Source organism: Calidris pugnax, unplaced genomic scaffold (assembly GCF_001431845.1).
Source record: "Calidris pugnax isolate Ruff unplaced genomic scaffold, ASM143184v1 scaffold44, whole genome shotgun sequence".
In the NCBI taxonomy this organism is placed as follows: Eukaryota; Metazoa; Chordata; class Aves; order Charadriiformes; family Scolopacidae; genus Calidris; species Calidris pugnax.
Window position 1 is genome coordinate 33,680,066 of NW_015094506.1, and position 20,493 is coordinate 33,700,558.

The 20,493-nt window shown below is 35.3% G+C and overlaps 1 long non-coding RNA gene across 2 annotated transcripts in view; it reads right to left on the minus strand.

Annotated features, from left to right (window-relative positions):
• LOC106901158 overlaps positions 1-19,485 on the minus strand; it is a 39,527-nt gene extending 20,042 nt beyond the window's left edge. For both annotated transcript variants that reach the window (XR_001414260.1, XR_001414259.1), the window contains exons 1-4: positions 19,389-19,485; positions 17,610-17,713; positions 5,719-5,775; positions 216-288 (exon numbers count right to left, since the gene is read on the minus strand). This is a non-coding gene — a long non-coding RNA (uncharacterized LOC106901158). The remainder of the gene's footprint in view (positions 1-215; positions 289-5,718; positions 5,776-17,609; positions 17,714-19,388) is intronic.
• Positions 19,486-20,493: the final 1,008 nt, after the last annotated feature.

Sequence of the window (20,493 nt, forward strand, 5' to 3'; positions counted from 1 at the left end):
CACTTTATAAATTTTAGCTTGTTCTCACACAAATGTTTTTCCTGCATGGATATTAATTGTATATTTCTCTGTATAGTTTCAAACTTGACTAACATTATCCTACTCTACAAGTATTTGTGTTTTGAGTAGTGTCTCGTGTCCTAGAGGAAACAGCAAAACATTAAATCCCAATATGCATCTTTAACATCTTTCTTTTTTTTTTTCAAGTCACTCACATAAAATGCAGTGGTGTTTCTTTAAACTTGCATTCTGTTCCCAAACTATAATTCTCAGTCAGTCTTTGCATACCTAGGGGAAGAAAGTCATACAGTCATTAAAAATCTACTGACTAAATGAATATTATATTCTGATATATTTAGTGAATATTGTGGCTATTTAGTAAATATTTTTGCCTTTGCATCCTTACAAGCAAATGGAAGTTCTGAATGCTCAGGCATATATTAAATGTTCTTTGCACATGGTGTGATCTCAGAACAGTTGTTATTAAACTAAATGAATACAATATTATTCTTCAAATATTTTTAAATGGATATAATATTTATGATAACATATAGCAAAAAAAAAAAAGAAAACCAACAAAAACCACCTGTGAGAAAGATTCAAATAAATAAATAAATAAATGCTATTTATAGAGGTTCTCTTGGCTTTTATAGCATTCCTTCTTTTCCCATAATATGATGCCTACATTTGGAATTGTGAAAAATATAGTAAATAAGATTTTAACTTCTTACATAATCAAAGATGTCTGATAAATCTGACAATATTATGCCCCTAGAATTAACTCTTATCAATTTATGCCACATGCTGTTGATGGGGACCAATGTAAGTATAGGAAGATGATAGTATTTGAAAGTTTTGGAAAGTTCCCAGTTAAAAGGTTTTAATTGTGTTCAAATCCTTTTCTAAAATACTAGATTAAAGACATGAAGACAAATTTCTGCTCTGCATAGCCCACACCATTTACATATCAAGACGTGGGAATGTAAAGTCTGAGACTACGGTAGTTTGTTTACAGGAGGGAATCCTGTAAACAATCTACTCACAATCAAGTTTGTGAGTAAAACCTTTAAGAGAAAGTACAAAATAGTGTTAAAACCCAGTCAGTCCGTAGAAACCAAATAATCTTATACATATATTTGAGGGAGGAAACACTGCTACACAGATTAAAAGAGTGTTTCCTTTAAGCTTGTGGAAAAAAGTAAGTTGAATCTCAAGTTTGCTGTGTTTTGTTTGTTTTTGATTTTTCACTTTTCCTTTAGAGTAAAACAGTAAGGAATAGAAGCATGTATTTTCAACTCCTTCTCCTGCAAGCACTTTTATTTAAGTCTTTTTTTCTCTTTCAGGACCTTTCTACAAAAACTACACATGAAAACATCTCAAGATATGAAATTACATCTTTGAAAGTTAGTGTTTTGCCAATTTGGTGTTAGAACTTGTACTTCTGTGTGAAAACTTATCTCCTACAGATCATTATGGACAAATGTAAGCAAAAGTGGTTTTGGATTTCTTACCATGCTCCAAAAATGAGTTTAAAATGTGTTTTTGAATGCAAATTCAAATAACTGGAGGTCCTTGCCTAAATTCTTTATATTTACCTGTGTCTAAAAGCAACCATGCCATTAAGCTAGCATCGCAATATCTCTTCTCACAAATCATTGGCAAATGGAGTTCCAGTTAGGACTGCATAGGTCGAAAAACTTGGATAGCGTATCTCTGTTCCTTGGTTCCTATCCATAAAAAATTTGTTGCTTTGCTTGTGTGTGTGTTCCTGCATGCAAAGGTCACGACATAATTTTAAAACTTAAAAATGGCCTTGAGTCTTCCTGACATTTCTAGTGGTCAACTGGTCTTTCTCTGGAAAGTTGAACAAGAAAAACTGTGATGTTAGAGTTGGAGTTACAGCCCTGCCATTAACCAGAGCTAGTCAACTACATGTACTGTAGAACTTTTCAGAAAAGTTCCCTTTCCTATAATTCTGTCCTTTAGTCTTTTCATATACATATAAACATCTCATCAAGGATCTGTTCCTCTTTTCCTGCTTTTCAAGTATTTAAACCTTACTCTCAACTCTGCAATTCCAAATGAGAAAGCACTCCATCCCCTGATGCTGTCCCCCTTTTCAGCTCTTTCTTCTCATTTTGCTTCATTACTCTGACAGCTTAGAGACTTTTGATTGACTGGCTGTACGCTGGAGGCAATGATAGAACTTCCACAACTAAAGCACTGTGCTTTTTCTTGTCCAAGTTTAAAAAAAGATAAGAAAGCCTTTTAATCACTAAAAGAGTCAGGAATTTTCAAGCTAAAAAGTGTTTTCCAAACTGGAAATACCTTGTTCTTGTTTTTGTTTAAATTATGTTAAAACCATTCCTGTATTTAAAAATGCTCTCAATTTTGTGACACAAGTATGAGGTAATTTTGACAGAGACTGTCTTAGACAACTAGAGATAAATTAGGTGAACTTCACTCATCTGTTTTTGGGCCGCCTAAGTTGGGAGTCTGTTCACCTTAGGCTCCCTCTATCATTAGTGCAAAAAGATATTAATTTCCAAAAAATGAGTCAGCTTGTGTAAGATATGAATCATTCTGTCAAGATGTCTATAACTCTTATTCCATAAGAGTAACTAGGTTTCTAATTTGATTGTCTCCATTAAGTAACTAAGAGAAGGTGGGATGAACTCAGATCATTGGTTTTAGAAATTTAACAAAAAAAGAGGGAAGATAACATCCCACTCTCTGCACATGTAGGCCTTGAGATTGAATTCTCACACCTGTAACATACATATGTGCATATTTTTATACCATTTTACATATATATTTTTCTTTTTATAGCCTCAAGCGAAATGGACAAAAATATTGCTACTGTTGTACTCCTGCTACACCCAACAACAGCAATAAAAAAGATAATCACATTTCCATGCAAAAATGTATGGAAATAGTGTGAATAAACAGGGATGATACAGGGTGGATTGAAAATCTGTGTTTACAGGTCTGGAGGAGTCCTGTCTGACAAGTAAAATCACCTGCTTTTGTTAAAGAAAACTGCTTAGTAGCAAGAGCCATACTTAAAAGTTCTTCTAATAAATTGTTGGTCAATATGATGGAACTTATAGTTTCAAGCAACAGCAACAATATCCTGAGTCACTGAGGAATGAACTAAATAGAACAAAAAACAACCAGCTAGCCTGGGAGCACTGTATATAATCACGTCTCAGCCAAGTTTTCCTGAGGAATTCGACTTGTCTCGGAGAGCAGTTTCTCTGTTGAGCTGCTGCTTCACATTTTTTTAGAGAAAGTGGGATTCTTGTGGCTACTGATGCAATTAATTACAAGTATGATTAAAAAGAAAAATCTCAGTCTCATAAACATTTGCTTCAAGATACCAGCTCCTTGCAACAACGTTCATCCTACTTTCATTAGGTATTGTATTTCACTATTTCAAGGCATTGGATCTATTCCACTGCATCTGACTAAAACTTAAAAGGGTAAAAAATGAATGACATTAAACTGAAAGAGGGAAGATTAAGACTAAATATAAGGAAGAAGTTTTTTACAATGAGGGTGGTGAAACACTGTCACTGGGTGGGAGACGCGCCATCCCTGGAAACATTCAAAATAACATTGGACAGGATTCTGAGCACCCTGATCTGGTTGAAGATGTCCCTGCTCATTGCAGGGGAGTTTGGACTAGATGGCCCTTAAAGGTCCCTTCCAACCCAAACTGTTCTATGATTGTAGGAAAATCTAAGGTATCAATAAACCTTTGATTGTTGCATTTTCTCAGCATCTGTTAAGTCTTATGTGCATTATCAGACACTTCTTTTGTTCTTGAGGTTCATATTTGATTCTAAAGAGCAGACTTTTGCCCTTAAAATTTATCCAGTGCAAATAATTTTCTATTGTCCAGAGGAAAACAAACTCAAAAAATCTTTTTTACCATTATTCATTTTCTTAACCTGTTCTTTCATTTCCAATATCTATAAATTTGTCATTCAAGCTACATGAACTGCATGCTGTGCTTGGTCTTCACTCAGGACAAATTTTTCAGGATCAAATTTGTTACATTACACTTAGTCAAATGCTTTTTTTCTGTTTCTTTGGTTTTGGAGACAAAATCATTTTTTATCTTAATAGTAAAGAAACTATTTTCTGCCCCCCTCTCCCCCCATCAACCCTGTTGATATATGTATTCAAATAAGTGCAAGAAGATTTTTTGTTAGATAACTGGTACTATCACACTGAGAGCAGCTTGTTACAGCACTACAAGCAAATCAATGAAGCTGTTGCTTTGTACGTACTACAGAAATAGGTTTCTAGTATTAGAGGAAGAGGAAAAACAAAATCCCAAAGAAAAACTGGCTTTTTCTGGAGAGTATATAGACAGAGATTGTGTTTAATTTCTTACAGTCTCAGGGTTGTGTTAGAGCTAGCATTGCTCATGGACTCACCAATTCAAATCTTGAAACATCTATTTTTATTCTATGCCAGGCATGTAAATGATACAAAGTCAATATTATAGTATCTAAGATTTTTAGATGATGTCATTTACAATTGAAAAATGAAGCTAACCCTCTTAATTGATGACTTTACAACTGTCACTTTATGTTTTAAATATTAAACTGATGTCTGGATTACATTCCCATTAGAACTACCTTAGAATACCACCAGAGATTTCTTTTAATGCAGAATAAAGCTGCTAAACTTCTGAAAGATGTGGGTTGCTTTGAGGTCACAGATCCAGATCTGTGCTTACTTAAGGCATTCATACTGCAGTCATGGAACTGGAGGGCAAGTACGAACAGTCACTTATACTCCAAAATCTGAATGACTGGAGTAATCATTGACATTTTAGTAATTTCTGCAAATTGCCAGAGTTCAGTTATCAAGGGTATTTCCATGCCAGCTTCCTCTGCAATCTGCAAGACCTCAGAACATAACATCAGGACCATTTATTTTCTGTTGATTATGAATATCTGTTTGTGCCTGCCACTTGATTTAATCACTGCCCTGAATCACATGATTGCTTTCAGAAAGATGCCATGGAAATGAGTCAATTAATATAAATGACCATGGACTTTGTAGGTGGTGTTCTAGCATATTAAATGAGCAAGCTGGTATGAAATACCAACTGGCAGCTTTCTTAAAGCTTCTCTAAGGCTATTTTGAACTCTCCTTGGTGTTTATTTTTCAAGTTGATAGATTATGTCATTGCCCACTGCAGTGAGTAACGATGGATACAGGGATAATTACTTGAGTGTGGTGCCTGGCAGTTTGTCAACAGTATTACACATTTTGGGGTTCTATTGCTTTCAAAATTCCCTCATCTCATTTGAGCAGGAAAATAAGTAAATTATAGGATAAAATTTTTGAGAGAATCTAGCTCTCTTTAGTTGGCTGATTTTCAACAGCTTGAGCTCCATCCGCACAAGTGAAGATGCTTTCACATTTACTCTGTTTAGGGTCTGTGAAATGTGTGTGGTTTTGTGCTACTTTGCATAAAATCTGTGTTTTAGGGATTTGATTGTTCAACCTCTGCATGAGACAGGAAAAAGGAGGGTCTATAGGTTTTTTATAAAATTCTAATTCTATATCAATATAGATATCAACATTAATAGCTATCTAGAAACTCTATCTTATATTCTCTGAGTCAGTCAAAGTATAACTTTGCCTCTATAATACAATAAAAGACCGGGTCAGTCTCTGGTGACAGACCTCTCTTACCATTCTATCAGCTGGTGGTGATCCTGGCTCTGTGTCATTAGGGAGCTTCTCTGTGTTCTGTAAAAGATACAGATTTATGTGGGGTAGTGGAAAATAAATCGGCTTTTGTTAGCAAGGCTCTGGAAGAACAATCTGCTCAAAACTCAGCTCAGAGCACAGTAATCAAGAAGCAATACATCCAACTCATTTTCTGTCCCTCTGCTGTAGTTAGAAGGCTCTGCTCTTTGCAAGTAATTAAAGACCTATGCCATAACAGGATTTTAACCTGTGCTCTCTCTCTTGGAATTCTGGCACTTCAGGTAGATCAGATTTCACCAGACAAAGTAAGCCACCTTGTCATAGTTAACAGGCTCATGGAAGGGGGACTCCTCAGCCACACAGTAACACAGTTATAAGAACTGATAAAATTCAAATACCAAAACGAGATTGGGTGTGTTTTAGTATCAATTCCATCTTTTATTCGGATTTGTTTCGCATCAGGGGAAGATATTTACAATATTTATGAAGTGTGTTTTAAGTGAGATAGTTGGATCAGGCAACTGTTTCGATTGTCAGAATTTCTTGGGGAAAAAAAACAGAAGCAAGCAAGAAAACTATCCCAAAAAATTCCTTGTGAATCTCTAAAATCCATTTCCTATATCCTAAGAAGAATTTTACTCAGTTTCTTTGGAATTAAATTGTAAAGATTAATCCCTTTTCAGCTTGTAAAGTCCTATATGTAGGATTATTCCACTACAATTTCAAGCTTTCTTGTAAGCAGATAATTTTTAATTTGCCTAGCAAAGATCATTTTACATATTTTGCAAATTATGGTTTTTTACCCCAGAAAAAGAATTAATATCCAAAGTGGTTTTATGTACTGAAAAGAATGCTGTCACTACTGATATTATTTCTGTGTGCTTCAGAACATTTCTACTTATCAAAGTATCATATTATTAAATCACTGTGGTAAAGTCTAGGAAAAGAAAGACAGTTTCATTTAATGTGGAAAACTGGTTCTTAGTTGTGTTCAAACAACCATCACAAAACAGTTTGCTCTAATACTGGGGCTCACATAAAGTCACCTTTTTTTTTTTTTTTTTTTTTTTTTTTTTTTTTTTTTTTTTTTTTTTTTTTTTTTTTTTTTTTTTTTTTTTTTTTTTTCTCTCACATGATTTATTCTTCCTTATAAAAGGCAGAAGACCATGGACAAAAACTAATATTCCTTCCTGCACTTCTTTCAGAGCTATCATCCTGAATACAGCCTATCTCTGAAGCAAGCATGAATATCTAGGAAATAAAACCTTGTAAAAAGGCTAATATTCAAATAAATGATCCATGAAATAATTCTTCCAGCAAACAACAAATACTCTGAACTTAAGACAAATAGGGTTCTCTAGTCTCTCATTCTTCCTGTTACTCTAGAATTCTGGTATTTTCACTGAAATCTTGCAGTAAACTCAGATTGTCTCTCAGCTAGGTACAAAGGACTAATAGGGATTTATGTTTAGCATAGAAAAAATATTTTTGATTAATAGAATTTTCAATGACTATTATGATTGATTTGTCTATTATCCTTATCATATTTTCTGATTTTGTTCTTTAATGCCAGCAGTTTCCAGCTTTCAAAAATTGCTTGGGCTATCTGCTAAAGTTACTCTCTGCATGATTTCCTCAAATATGCAGTTCTAGCCTACAGAAACTGGTCATACTTTCTGAAACACTGGTAGGAAAGTCACAGACCACCATCAGCAGAGATGAATATCCATAGTCTTTAGAGGGCAAAGCAAGGTAGCCAGAAGGTAGAAGACTTAACAGAACATACCATTTTCAGTAGATATTAATCCAAGCAGCCCAAAAGACACAGAAGAGCAAATGAGTGCAAATGTATAGAAAGAAAAGCAAGAGGAAGACAAGACATCCTAAGAAAAAGATAAATTGATATATACATGAATATATATAATGAATATATATATTAAAAAAAATAAAATGATAGATTATGAAGTTGGTAGGATTTCCAAAATTTGAGCAGCTGGGTGGCAAATACAAGATGATGAGATAGTTAGAAGGAGACAGATGAATATAGGAGGAATGAGACACTCTGAGAAAGAATTTCTCAAGGGAAATAGGAAAATAGAAGAACTGCTTGTGAAGTAACGCATTCATGAGCACGAAAAAAGAGCAGATTTAGATCTCTGTGGCATTCACAAAAGTGAAATTTATCAAAAGTATCTATGGACTTTCACAGCAGTGGAATTTCAGCAGGTTCTGAGGATGTCACTGCTCTGGGTTGCCTTTAAAAAACTGTCCACATTTTTGTACACTTTCATGCACTTTTCTACAACTTCGTATAGTGTTTGCATTTATATCTGATCATTCTGTTTACATAGCTGCATACTATCTAAACTCTACTGAATTAAGTAGATTTATTTTTATTCTAATGTCATTGAGGAAACAACTATGAGCAGTGTTTTTATCTAATGGTTTGTCAGTAGTGTACTCAGTCATCTTTAATATCAACTCTCTTTTTAACAATTAGATTTGAGGGCTAGTATGTGGGAATTTTAATGAACTGCTGGAAACAATTTTGAAATTATGAGTTTACTAATGACAGTTGCACAGTAAAAGGAAAACATAAATCACAATAGATTCCTGTGGTGTGCACATGCTAGTAGAAGTATCGTGTGCTCCTAAAAAGACCAAACATAAATAGGAGAAAAATGAAAGGAAATGATGGATGATTCACAATAAATGCTTGAAAGTAAAATTTCCAGGCTGTGCACAAGAAGACAGACCAAAGTCATTGCTATTACAATAAATAAATAAATAAATAAATAAATACAATCACATCTAAATCTCACCCATGCTGTTGTGAAAATTTTAGCTCCGAGGCACATTAATAATTAGGATACAACTGATATTTATTGCTATCATAAACATCAGAAATAGTAGAAAATGTGGTAAAATAGATGTTTTATTATGTACATTTATTATGTTTTATTAAACTTGAATACTTGTTCTTTAAGTTCTGGTTTTGGCTTGCCATTTTAAGACCTTTACACTTTGAATTTTATGGTTGTTTTGAATTTACTTGCCTCTCATTTTTCTTTTGAACACATATTTATCAGTGATTACATTCTATGTATTTAACAGGCAAAGAACAGAAATGTATGTCAAAAACAAGAATTTCCAAACTAAAACTTTCTATTCTGTTTTTGTGTTGTACTTCTTGTCTTCTAAGTTTTGGAAATTGGTTTATTGAAGTACTTCATTTGTCAAATTAAAAGCCCCTTGGAAGATCTTACAATTTTTCAGGAAAACAGAGATTTCCAGCTTCATTTGTCTGCTCCAGGGGGACTGGCAGTGCTTCGGTAGCTTTTGACTGCAGAGCTCTCAGTGTTTTGGAGCTCACTTGCCAATCCCACACGTCTGTGACTCACAGCCTGAACTCCTTCCGCCCTTCCCAGGACCAGTGTGCTAATCAACAGACATAGGTTGTGTTTCCAGGAGTTTCAGGTGTGTCTGGACCCATCCATACTGATACCACGCGATGCTGAGATCCTCACTAAGCTGGCTATAGAGCCAGAAACAGTGTTTGCATTAGCAGAGCAGTCAGTTCTGCTTCAAGATATCTCTGATGTTTTCCAGACCAAAGTGGACCCCCTACATGGTACTGCCATGTGCCAAACTGACATGCAGGTGATTTTGCATCCTACCCCACTGGGGAGCGTAGGTGTGCAATATGCCTCTGATCTCATTTTATGGGCACTTGAAAGAGCAGAAATTCACTTTCAGGAGTGACAGAACTTTGCCAAATGCAAAAACATAATTACGATATTGTTACCAAGAAAGCTCTTTGGTTGAAATTCAGTGAATGCACTAAAGGACACTGGGAAGGGGGTTGGAAGGGTTCTCTTTTTCTGAAACAATTTATTTATAATTAGGGTAATGCTATGTTACGTTGCCAAAACAGAACTTCATAGTTGGTGATGCAGCTGGCTAATGCAACCAAAAATCCCATGGCTTTAACCCTCCAAGGGCACTTCTTTCTAATTCTGTTATCTCACTGGACATTCCAATGCAGAGTTAGTACCTAGAGTAAGGTTTTCAATGTTTTGTGAAGCTGATTCTATTTATCTGCTGATTATAATAGACATGGGGAAAAAAACCAAGCAGTCCACTTAGATGACTATGGGTAATGGGGATATATTATTAATGACATTTCTATTTTTTCACTTTGTTTAACTGAAACACATAAACTAATGAGATCACAGCTAGTGTGGAAGATAAATGTGGGTAGAACACTAAATATTGTGAAATGTATGGTCTAAAATAAAGATGTGTTTACAGTTATTGCACATAATTTACCTGTAATGCAACTCGAATGTTAGTTTGGAACAAACTATTCTCTCCTACTGTGGGACTGAATAGTATGAGGGTTACTCCGCCTTGTACTACTGCAAATCATCATTTCGTATGAAATATTAAATCTGTTATTTTTGTTGAGGTAAGTTTGCCAAGTGTCTGTTATAGATAGTAACAGTTGTACTTTTAGCTTGAGCCAATATCTCAGAAACTTTAAAATATCTAAATTGGGAGTCTGCCCAATTATAGACCTTTCCTATAAACCAGGAGACAATGCCAGGCTGATATTCCCTCTGGAAATTCTGAGTCAGATACCTAGGATGTGTTGATTTAAGCAGAACTACAGTGATATAGGCCAGCTGCTGATCAGTGCAAGCAACTTTAAATAGTATTCTGTGTTCTCTAGAACTAGTTATTCAAGATTTTCTTACAGGCTAGTGTATGACCGGTACAGCTTTTTAAACATGAGGTGAGGTAATACTCATAGTTGATGATTTGGGGATGTAAAATGAAAAGTATGATTAAGGTATTTTTCTTTCACTTCCAGAGCTTGCTTTCTCCTCAAAATAGTCTGGAGTATAGTCATTTTCACCTGTGTCATTTTTGTATGTAATGGACAGCTATTGTTTTAACAATCTGTTAATTCCTTTTGAACTTTTTATTTTTTAACCTTATTTTGGTCATTTAATTCTGAAATTATTCCTCATGGTGTTGTTAAACAGTTCCTAAATTGTTCACTGGATTTAAGTTGCTCTTTGACCCATCCACATATTACAATAACTTATAATGACCATCCTTATGTGTTGCGACTTTTTTGTTATTTCATTTGGGAGCTATTTAGTGCTTTTTGAATATATAAATCAAAAACTACTGGCAAACAAAACACATTAAGAGTTAGCTCATCATTAAGAAAGCAACTGAAATAGAAAATCTGCACTGTAATTAAGCATTTTCAGTAGAGAGGAGAGTTTGACCTGATAAGAGTTAAGATGGTATCTGCCTTACAATTAAGTGATGCAGTTTTTCTGACCAAAATTTTCTGGGCCAAATTCTCACAAATTACTGTAAAAGGACTGATTCTCATGTGTAAATAAAATTGTGTCTCTCATCTACTACCTCATCTTGCTGAGCATTCCCTAGTCTTGCTTCAAATTGCTTTATAATGTGACTAACACGGTATGCCCCAGGTATTGAATCATACTCAAACTTCGTGGCTGTTTGGCTCAGTCACAAGGGGATACTTATATATCTATTGTCTACACTCCCTAGCTATTTGATTTAGCTTATTTTTGTGTGCCAAGATTTTCTGTTTTCCTACCCGGCTCTTTACATGTCTGGTTTTAGTTATAATGCAGGAACTATGTTTGCCATCAGCGCCTTCCATTTCTTTATGTTTAACTGTGCCTGCATTTTTGGCCCAATTTTCTTTCTTGTATCTTTCCAGTTTGCCTTTGCTCTTTACAAAATACTCCCAGTGCATTAAAAGGTTGCTGTATTTATAAGGTTTCACTGGGGCATTCAAATGTTTCTTACTGTGAAGTATTCTGTTATTGCAGTATCAAGCAATTTAGATGAGCATGATAAATGACAGCAGGTTGGCTTTATTAAGGTTAATGGCTTGATGATTTACAAGTGAAGACATATTAGAGTCAAAATTATTGCATTAATTGTTCCATTAAACAATGTGAACTTTGAATATACTGTTTTGGAATGCCCTGGAGAGGTGTCATTACTGTTATATTAATTGTGACATGGCATCTATTTCAGATGTGCTAACAATTTAGAAAAAATAAGTTCTGCTGCTTATAGCTGTCCAATAACTTAAAGGTTATTGTCTCCTGCCAGCCATTAATGGCCAGTAACAAACTGGAAATTACCTTAGACAGAAAACAGAGCAGGCCAATAGCGACTTAGACTGTTGGACTCCTGTGGCTTTAAGCATTGTTAAAGCCTGGGGCGACTGGGGTTTGGAGGCAGTTGCACGCACCTGTAAGCTACAATAACACTAGTGGTGATGCACTGCTGGCACCTTGTCCCTCTCTTCATTTCAGGCCAGTCAGAACTGCTCCATACAGAAGCCTCTGCTGTCATCTGTTGGGTTACAACCAGATAAAAGATGAATCAACAAAGCTGTGGAAAGATCATCTGCATTTTATGGGATCAGAGATGTTTTTGAAGCAGAACAGATTCCCAAGTGGTACAGTTAATTAAAGAAAAGCCTTACTTCTGGAGCTAATCCTGAGACAACAGAATGAGCACCAGGAAGCTCTTTCTGATATGAAGAACACTGTTTTTAACTTTTGTTGATGGCACCTTAGAATTTAGTAATCACATAACAATAATTAAAAAGGGACAATAATACTAAGTCATTATTTTACTTATTCAAGAATCATGTTTTCTTAGCTATTATTGTTTTTTTTTAATAGCAAAATACTACAATGAAGCCAGCTGATGAGTACTCTCATCTGAATTTTTGATTCACCAGGGATATATCAAACTGCTATCTTGCAATGTTGTTTTCAGAAGGAATTTTTTCATAGTAATATTTTGAGTTTCAAGGGAAAAGATCAGTAAAATTCAAAGGAGATTTGAAATGGTAAATGATCCTTGAATATTCCTATACACAGAAATCCAGCAGCTATTGTTTTTTTCATTAACAAGAACAGAGGTGCCCAACCCAGCCATGTTAGCTGTAAGCAGGCCTATCGTCAGAGACGTCAGTAAAGCTACACCTTTTTTCCATTCTGATAAGTTGATCAAATCTTCCCCCGTTTTAGCTTCCTTTCCTTTTTGTATGTGGCTATAGAATGTCAGATGATTCTGCTGACTGTTTTCAGAACTTGGTTTTAGATTACTAGTAACAAGTAAAGTAAAGCAAGTAATAGTAAACAAATTAGTCTACTTGATTAATAAACCATTTACTTTACTAAGTGATGAGTGACATCAGGATTCTAGGGGGATGGAAGGGACAGGGTTCAGCTAGAAAGCAAGCATAATATCACTTAGTAGCATTTCTAACTGCAGTTCTTCTTTTCCTTTCTTTCCCTGTTCCTTTGCTTTCAGTAGTGAAGAACTGCTGCTTCTCTGTCCCCCCGTCTTTCTACCTTCTTCTCTGTTTTGGGTGACTTGGGAAAGAACAACAATAAAGTGAAGCTGGAAGCTGTTGTTACTGCTGCTACTGATAGCAAGAAAGGACATGATAATTCTATTCTGCTTAGAAGCAGCACATGAGTAAGGCTTTCACATTGTGCTCTGAGTGGCAACTAACAAAAATGCCTACGTTAGACATAATCTTAAATTTTCTACCTGGACCTTGGAGTGGGGAAGGAGGGCTGGAGGAAGCGAGCAGGGATGGGTAAGCATGGCTAAGCTTAGTACTTCAAAGAATGTGTTGCCAAATTGGTAAAATACATTGTGGAAGTTTATATTTTCCATCCTGAGTAAGGAATGATTTGTACTGGAATTTTAACATTAGATTCAGGAAATGGTAGCATGTCTTGTTGGGTAAACTTGGTCTAGCTGTGATTTCTGTAATCTGTTACTGTTTGGGCATTAGTCATGGGCATGACACTGCATGATAAATGAGGCGTCACTCTTTGAAGATCCCTTCACGAACTTGGACTTGCATATAAACTCTCCCTGCACCCAAGCATCAGCTTGTCCACTAGGTGAGGGCTGGAGTGTCAATCTTTCTTAATGACAACTTGATGGAGTAATGACATTCAACAGCACCTTTAAATTGCTTCTGGCTCTTATGAACTGAAAATTGGTTATTCTACCCTATATTGAGCACTTCTAAAATTTCCTTTCTGAGAAGTAAGGACTCATGCAACGGATTCAGTTCCTGGTTCTACTATATAATTTGCTTCTTATTACAGGATGCAAGTTCAAGCAGCGTATACCTAGAAAAAAGGCCAAATATTCAGATTCAGTGCATTTAGGATGTAAGCAATGGAATCATAGGGTTCAATGTACTGGAAAATCCAGATACACCCTATTTTATTGCAATGGCCAATTCACAAATAAACTGTTGCTGTTTATTATTAGGGATGACATCCGAGCTTAACTACCTGACACAGCAGGTAAAACAATGTCTCTTCTTTAAGATATATATTATTTGGATTTCAATATCAGAAATTGAAAATCTGGTGAAGAATTACTAGGAAGGATTCCATCCTGTCAGGAACATATGGTAATTTTACATTAACTGATATTTTTTGTAAATGTGACAGCAGAAGCATATGTGGAAATGTTTGCATGTGGAGGGGAGCAAAATGTGTTTTCCTGAAAATAAGACTTCAGCAATTGTCACAGTGTATGTGATGGTTAACACTGTCGATGTGCAAATGATTTGCTGAAAATTGCAGACTGAACACAAGTCCTATAATACTCTGAGAAGAAAGACAAAAGGGATGCAAAGGGAACATAAGGGGTTTGTTTTACTATGATAACACCTAGCTTTGTCTGCAGCACCCAACTCCAGCATTGCTGCGGACTGGGAATCTCAAAATTAGTAATACATGCAAAGTCTCTCTCCTCCCTCCTTATTCATTTATTTTAACAAAATAAATGTGTCACTGTCTCATATTTAACATCTGTTGAGGAAAACACTAATTGAAAATAAAATGCAAAATTCCTATGTAGAAAGGGTTATTTTATAAGAAGATAGTACAGATGATGATGCTTTACTAATAAAAATGGACTCTTCTTTCTATTTTCTGGGAGGCATCATAAGCTTTATACATCTGTTCATAGGGAAAATATTCTTCAGAACAAGGAGGCAGATTGCTAAACTAAGGGATGATAATAGTTGCATGCAGCAGATAGGATACCTATCAGAGAATAAAAGAAGAGGAAAAAAAAGATATTAAAATATTAACCATTCTTGCAGTGCAGTAAAAAGAATAGTGATGAAAGTGAGTTTACGTATAAATACATATGGCAAAGGATGGCAAAAGGTTGAAAATTACAGATGGTTAAATTTGAGAAAGTGTCCAGGTAGGAGGAAAAAAGTATTGCCCCTTCTATTCTTGGGATATCTTGTTCTTTCTGTTGTTTTTCATCACTCACTGAAGAGCCAACTTAAAAGGGCTGAAGAGCTTGGTTGCAATTTTCATATTCAGCCAAATAGTATAATACATTTCCAAAACTTCAAAGTTTCCTGCTTCCATATTTTAAAACTGGTATAAAAATGACAGGAGAAGAATCTTAGCAAAGTTTCCAGCATTTAGACAGTCAAACTAGTCTTAAAATATTGCATGTTCAGCATTTTTTAATTGTTTCACCATTTATTGATCCAAACAGAAAATAATATTTCAGGTTAAAACCTACTTTAATTTAACTTTTTGAATTTACATAAAAGTTTCACTCAGATTCATTAGGAAGATTTTATTTTATGCAACTCCATCTGTCAATATCTTTTGGAAACAATCATTTGATGTCACAGTAGGACAATTCTGCTCTGAAAACATCTCTTGCTGCTGAGTTCTGATATGACAGCACTAGTTCCATGTGCCTGCAATTTTGGGTTAATGATTGGACTCGATGATCTTCAAGGTCGCTTCCAACCTAGACAATTCTATGATTCTATTCTATGAAAGTACTGGATAATACCAGGGCAAAAGAAAGTTTGTTTCTGTTTTTGCCACTCAGTTCCTTATAATTCTATCTCAGTTTTCTCTCAGTCCAGCATTCTTACATGTACTGTACTTGCAAAGACCTCAGATACTTTAAACACTTTAAAACACTAAAATTTATAGACAACATATTGATAGATAACTCTGTGAAGTCTTTTTCTGCTTTGTAATGGAACTAGCAAACACGTGCTCAAATGCAAATTTCCAAGTTTTCTTATCACAACATGTAAGTATATAATCAAGTTGGAATTGGTGTGTTCAGTTACCAGTTAATTGTTTTCTGTTAGAAATGGAAACGCATACCTGAGACAGATTTTAGAGTGAATTTGTAGTTTACACTCTGAGTGTTTGCTTACAGCATGGTTTTTCAATTCACTTGAGGACCTGTGTGAGTGCATGAAAGAAGGAAGGTTGGCTGTGAGTAATACGTAGTTTTAAACATCAGAAAACGTGACTGCTACATATAAAAGGAGGTAGCAGAACAAGTGGACTACCTTAACAGAGCAGAGACAAGGAAGATAGACTTAGTAGGGTTGTGTTTTACAAGACTAAAACACTTCTGCAAATGCACCACTTGTGACTGTTCCTCTCCTGATCTAAAATGGGCTGCTGCCTTTCATTTCTGTCAAAATGTCATCCGTGGTGGGGGTAGTGCATGAGCATCTGATACCTCACTTCTGCTATTACGTAAAAGAGCAGTGCACATTAGATGAAGCTCTAAAGAACTATAGTGCACTCTTAGGCTAAGTAAAGTTAATGGCATTGTCTTTAATGGTGTAAAGTTTCCACCAATAAAAGTTTATGAAGAAACTAATATCCTGATATGTACTTTGATCATTTGGGAGGGGCATGGGCAGGGTGAAAGCAGGGAATAACAGAACTGGTTTCTGCAAATGCGATACTGAAACCTTTTCCATAATGTTATAATGACCAGTAAATATTTGTCAGAGAAGCAGCTCACTTCCACAGATTTATTGACATGCCAAATCACCTCCCATATTTCTTGTTCATTTTGAAATACTGAAAATATCTCTGTCATCTTTTTGGCTGGCAGCTTAATCAAAACAGTTCAAAAATTCTGCCCATCCCTGTTACCTGTTTGTTGATTCCAACCATATTCTCTGGGGTAAATTTAGGCATCATGAATAACACTCAAATGAGACACAAAATCAGCAGCTTGTAGTTTCCAGTAGAATCTTTCATTTTTCTTCTCAAAAGATACGTTTGACTTCTTTGGGATTTTTCTGTTAAGGAACTGAGGCTGCTTGCCTCCTATGCATTCACTTCATATCAATAAGAGCTTTAATACTGTAGGGAAGGGATTCAATTTGAAAGAGAAATGCTTTTGCAGTGCACCTTGATGAGGGAGGGGGACTAGATATGTTAGCTCATCTATTGTTTTCATGACCATTTAGGGAGGTAATAAATGAAAATTGGGCAGAATTTTTGACTTGTATTTAGATTTCACATCATGTGCTTTTGACATAATGAGTAGGGGAATAGATTACAGTAGTTTAATTTTAATTCTGTGATTACCATGCTTAGCTTTAAAAAGGACTACCAAGTCCAGATGGATGCTCCTGTAATCTGTACAGGTTAATAAATCTTTCTGTTCATGGCATCAGCTTTATATCAACTTGTTTATATACTATGGTAAAATTATACTTTTGAACTAATTCTGAGTTGTTGATGTTTACAGTCTAGCTGTAGAGAAACAAGATAAAAAACACAACTATGAATAATATACTAAAAATCCTCACAGATAGGGATCCTAACTTCAAAAGTCGGAACCTAAGCTTTCCTGTCACTCCAGCTTATTTCTACATTTTTACTTGTGAATTTGAATTGGCTACATTCACTTTGAGTATTGAAGAGGGATGAGCATGCATACATAAAGACATAAAAACTTACTGATAATTAATTATGTGATGACAGCATTCTCAATAAATAATAAAGTTGTGTGCATTAAGTTGTGTGTTTAGTTATGTCCAGGAGTAATCATTGGTTGCATAATCCTGTGAAAATAGAAACATTGGAGGAACAGAACATTATATCCTTGAAGTGAATTTAAAACTGTGGTATAGTCAATGTGTTTTCAAAAGTACTGAGAGCCAGGGACTTTGTCTGGATGAAGCCTAGATGTGCAAAGGAATTTGTAATACTGAAACCTGCCTGAGCTGTGGCTTATGTGCCCTTATACAAGGCACAGCAAGAGAGAAATATCCAAGATGGGAATTCAGAGGGATGGTCAAAATTGACAAGGAGCCTCATAAATTCATAAGGAGGAGATTTCAAGGAGAACATTACAATTTATACCCCCTTTCAAAATTTGTTAACTATATTAATCCTTCCAAGAGGGTATGTGTAGAAATTTCAAGCTGAATCTGATCCATTTTGTACAAATACCTTTATACCTTTTTTTTTAAAAAAAAAAAAAACTTAAATTAAACTCCATATATCCACATAACTTACCTCCCCATTAGAATTGGGAAGCATTGTTTTATTAATACAAATAAATATAATTTCTGCACATTCAAGCTTTTTCAGCAGTGAAAATGCAAAGACACTCACAACAGAGCAACCAGTGACATTGCAGTAAGAATCTATATGTCATTATCTGGGTTACCTGCACGTTGCAGACTGAACTAGTCACTGACAAGTATCGAATAATGTAGAAGTTTGAACTGGAGTCTTCCATAGGCTGGGATAATGGAAGTAATCATTGACTGATGAAGACACACACATAAGTCTAAAATTTTGTTCTTTGTAGTCCTTTATGCAGGTTGAAACCTTTTGAGCATGTACCTAAGGCAATGCAATCCAAGGAACACCCATCCAGAAAATTCTAACACCTAAATAGCATTACTGTTTCCCAACAAAATCTCTCATAAGTCCACAGAAAATTTAAGATGTTTTAAGGCATAGAGTCTTTTGATATTCAGAAGCAAAACCAGTCTTTGAATAATATGGGTGCCTGAAGAAGATATTTGGAGCCAGCTCTTAGTCATATGGTTCTCCAGGATTCTCTCTGTTTCACAAAAAAGTACTGGTTTTGTCCTGTTGATAAATGATCGTGCAGTATATTAAAATTTTGGTTAATTTAAGTTATATTTACAAGCTTGGTTAAGCAAAATAAGAAGCAAAATAAGACCCATTAAGAGAATCACAAGACCATGCTGAGATGGGCTTTGACCTGAAGACTTCTCAGCTGTATTCCAGATCCACAACAGCACAGGATATGGGCATGCACTGTTCTCTTAACCTTCCTTTCTGTTCTTCCTGCTCCCACTGCTGCTTTTCTGTGCAGAGGAAACCCAAGCACACAGGTCCAGAACAAGTGGCAATATGGCTCAATAACCTTCTTGGTACAGACATTAACAGCCTGTTTAGCCGACAAGTTACATACACCTTGAAATACTCAGAGTCTTGCAGAAAAAACCTCTCCTTTTGTTAATGCAACCTGATTTATCCTGTAGGTAGCAGTCCTGTAAGCACTAATAAAGCTTTGTTATGGAAGCCATTCCCACTTGACCTCAATAAGTCTGTGGAAAGCAGTTTCGGCAATATATACTTGTAGCTTAGCCCAGAAATTAATTTCTGTAATAATTATCTTAAATGCTGTTTCCCAGTCTGAGTTCCTTCAAAAGATTTCCTTAAGATATGACTACAGAATTGGGTACATTCTCTTACTTGTGAGTGCTGACTCCCATTTTAACTTGTATGCAAATCACAGTGTCTGTTCAGTGTGGTAAAAAGTTCTTCATTCTCTTCATTCACACTTGCATTCCTAAAGAAATTTTTATAAATCTTTGCTATTTCAGTCACATTCTTCTAGCTTGTTCAAAATTCAATGACATGCATGCCATAGTACACAACATATTGTGTGAAAGTTGTCTACAATACAGTCTGTTCTTTTTAAAGTGTCTGCCATCATTTTTCATTATAGATGCTGTCAAAACTAAGTTAGACAATATACTGTTTGATAAAACATCTTATTTCAAAATATACCAAGAATATGCAGTTAAAGCCAATGTAAATGGTTCTTGAGGAAGTAGCATTTCCTCCTTGTGATAAGAAGGAGTCAATGTTTTGATATATTTTTGGCAATGAATTCTAAAATCCAGACCGTGAGTGCTAAAGAGCTTGTCAGTTTGGGAATTAATCCATATGCCAAGAAAGCATTAAACAAATATGTAGCAATTTACTTCAGGGAATGACCAGATATGTATAAAACTTTCACAAGGAAATCATGCCCAACTACTGGTAACTGTAAGGTGAAAATTTAAATCACTTTTGACAAGGTGGAAAAGCAGGCAGGGTCATAGTGTAACTGCAGTATAATGTGCATGATTAACTTACTGTGGACCAGTTCCCCAGCAGCAGGGTTTTACAGAGCCTGTATTGTAGAAATAAATAATCGTTGAGAGAAAACATGTAGCTCAAAGCGCAGAGGCATGCAGAAATTAAAAAAAATATATGAAAGTTTGGAAAAAGTGGACAAGTAAGGATTTCACTTTCTAATCACAGGCCTTGGCAGTGGGTTCTACAACATAGTTTAATGTTTCCACTTAAAGCCATAGGTCTGTCTTCTCTACTGGAAAATAGGTGGAGGATTCAACTATCTTAAAATATACTGTTTAACAACAAAAATTTTCTCCTCTGCACGGATGATGTATTTATTTATACCCTTAATAGGATGCTAGGTACAGCTCTCCTTTTTAAGTTCTTACATCCAACTGAATTTTTCACTCTACCAGTGGATGGTAGTCTCTTAGCATATCTGAAGCTCAAATGA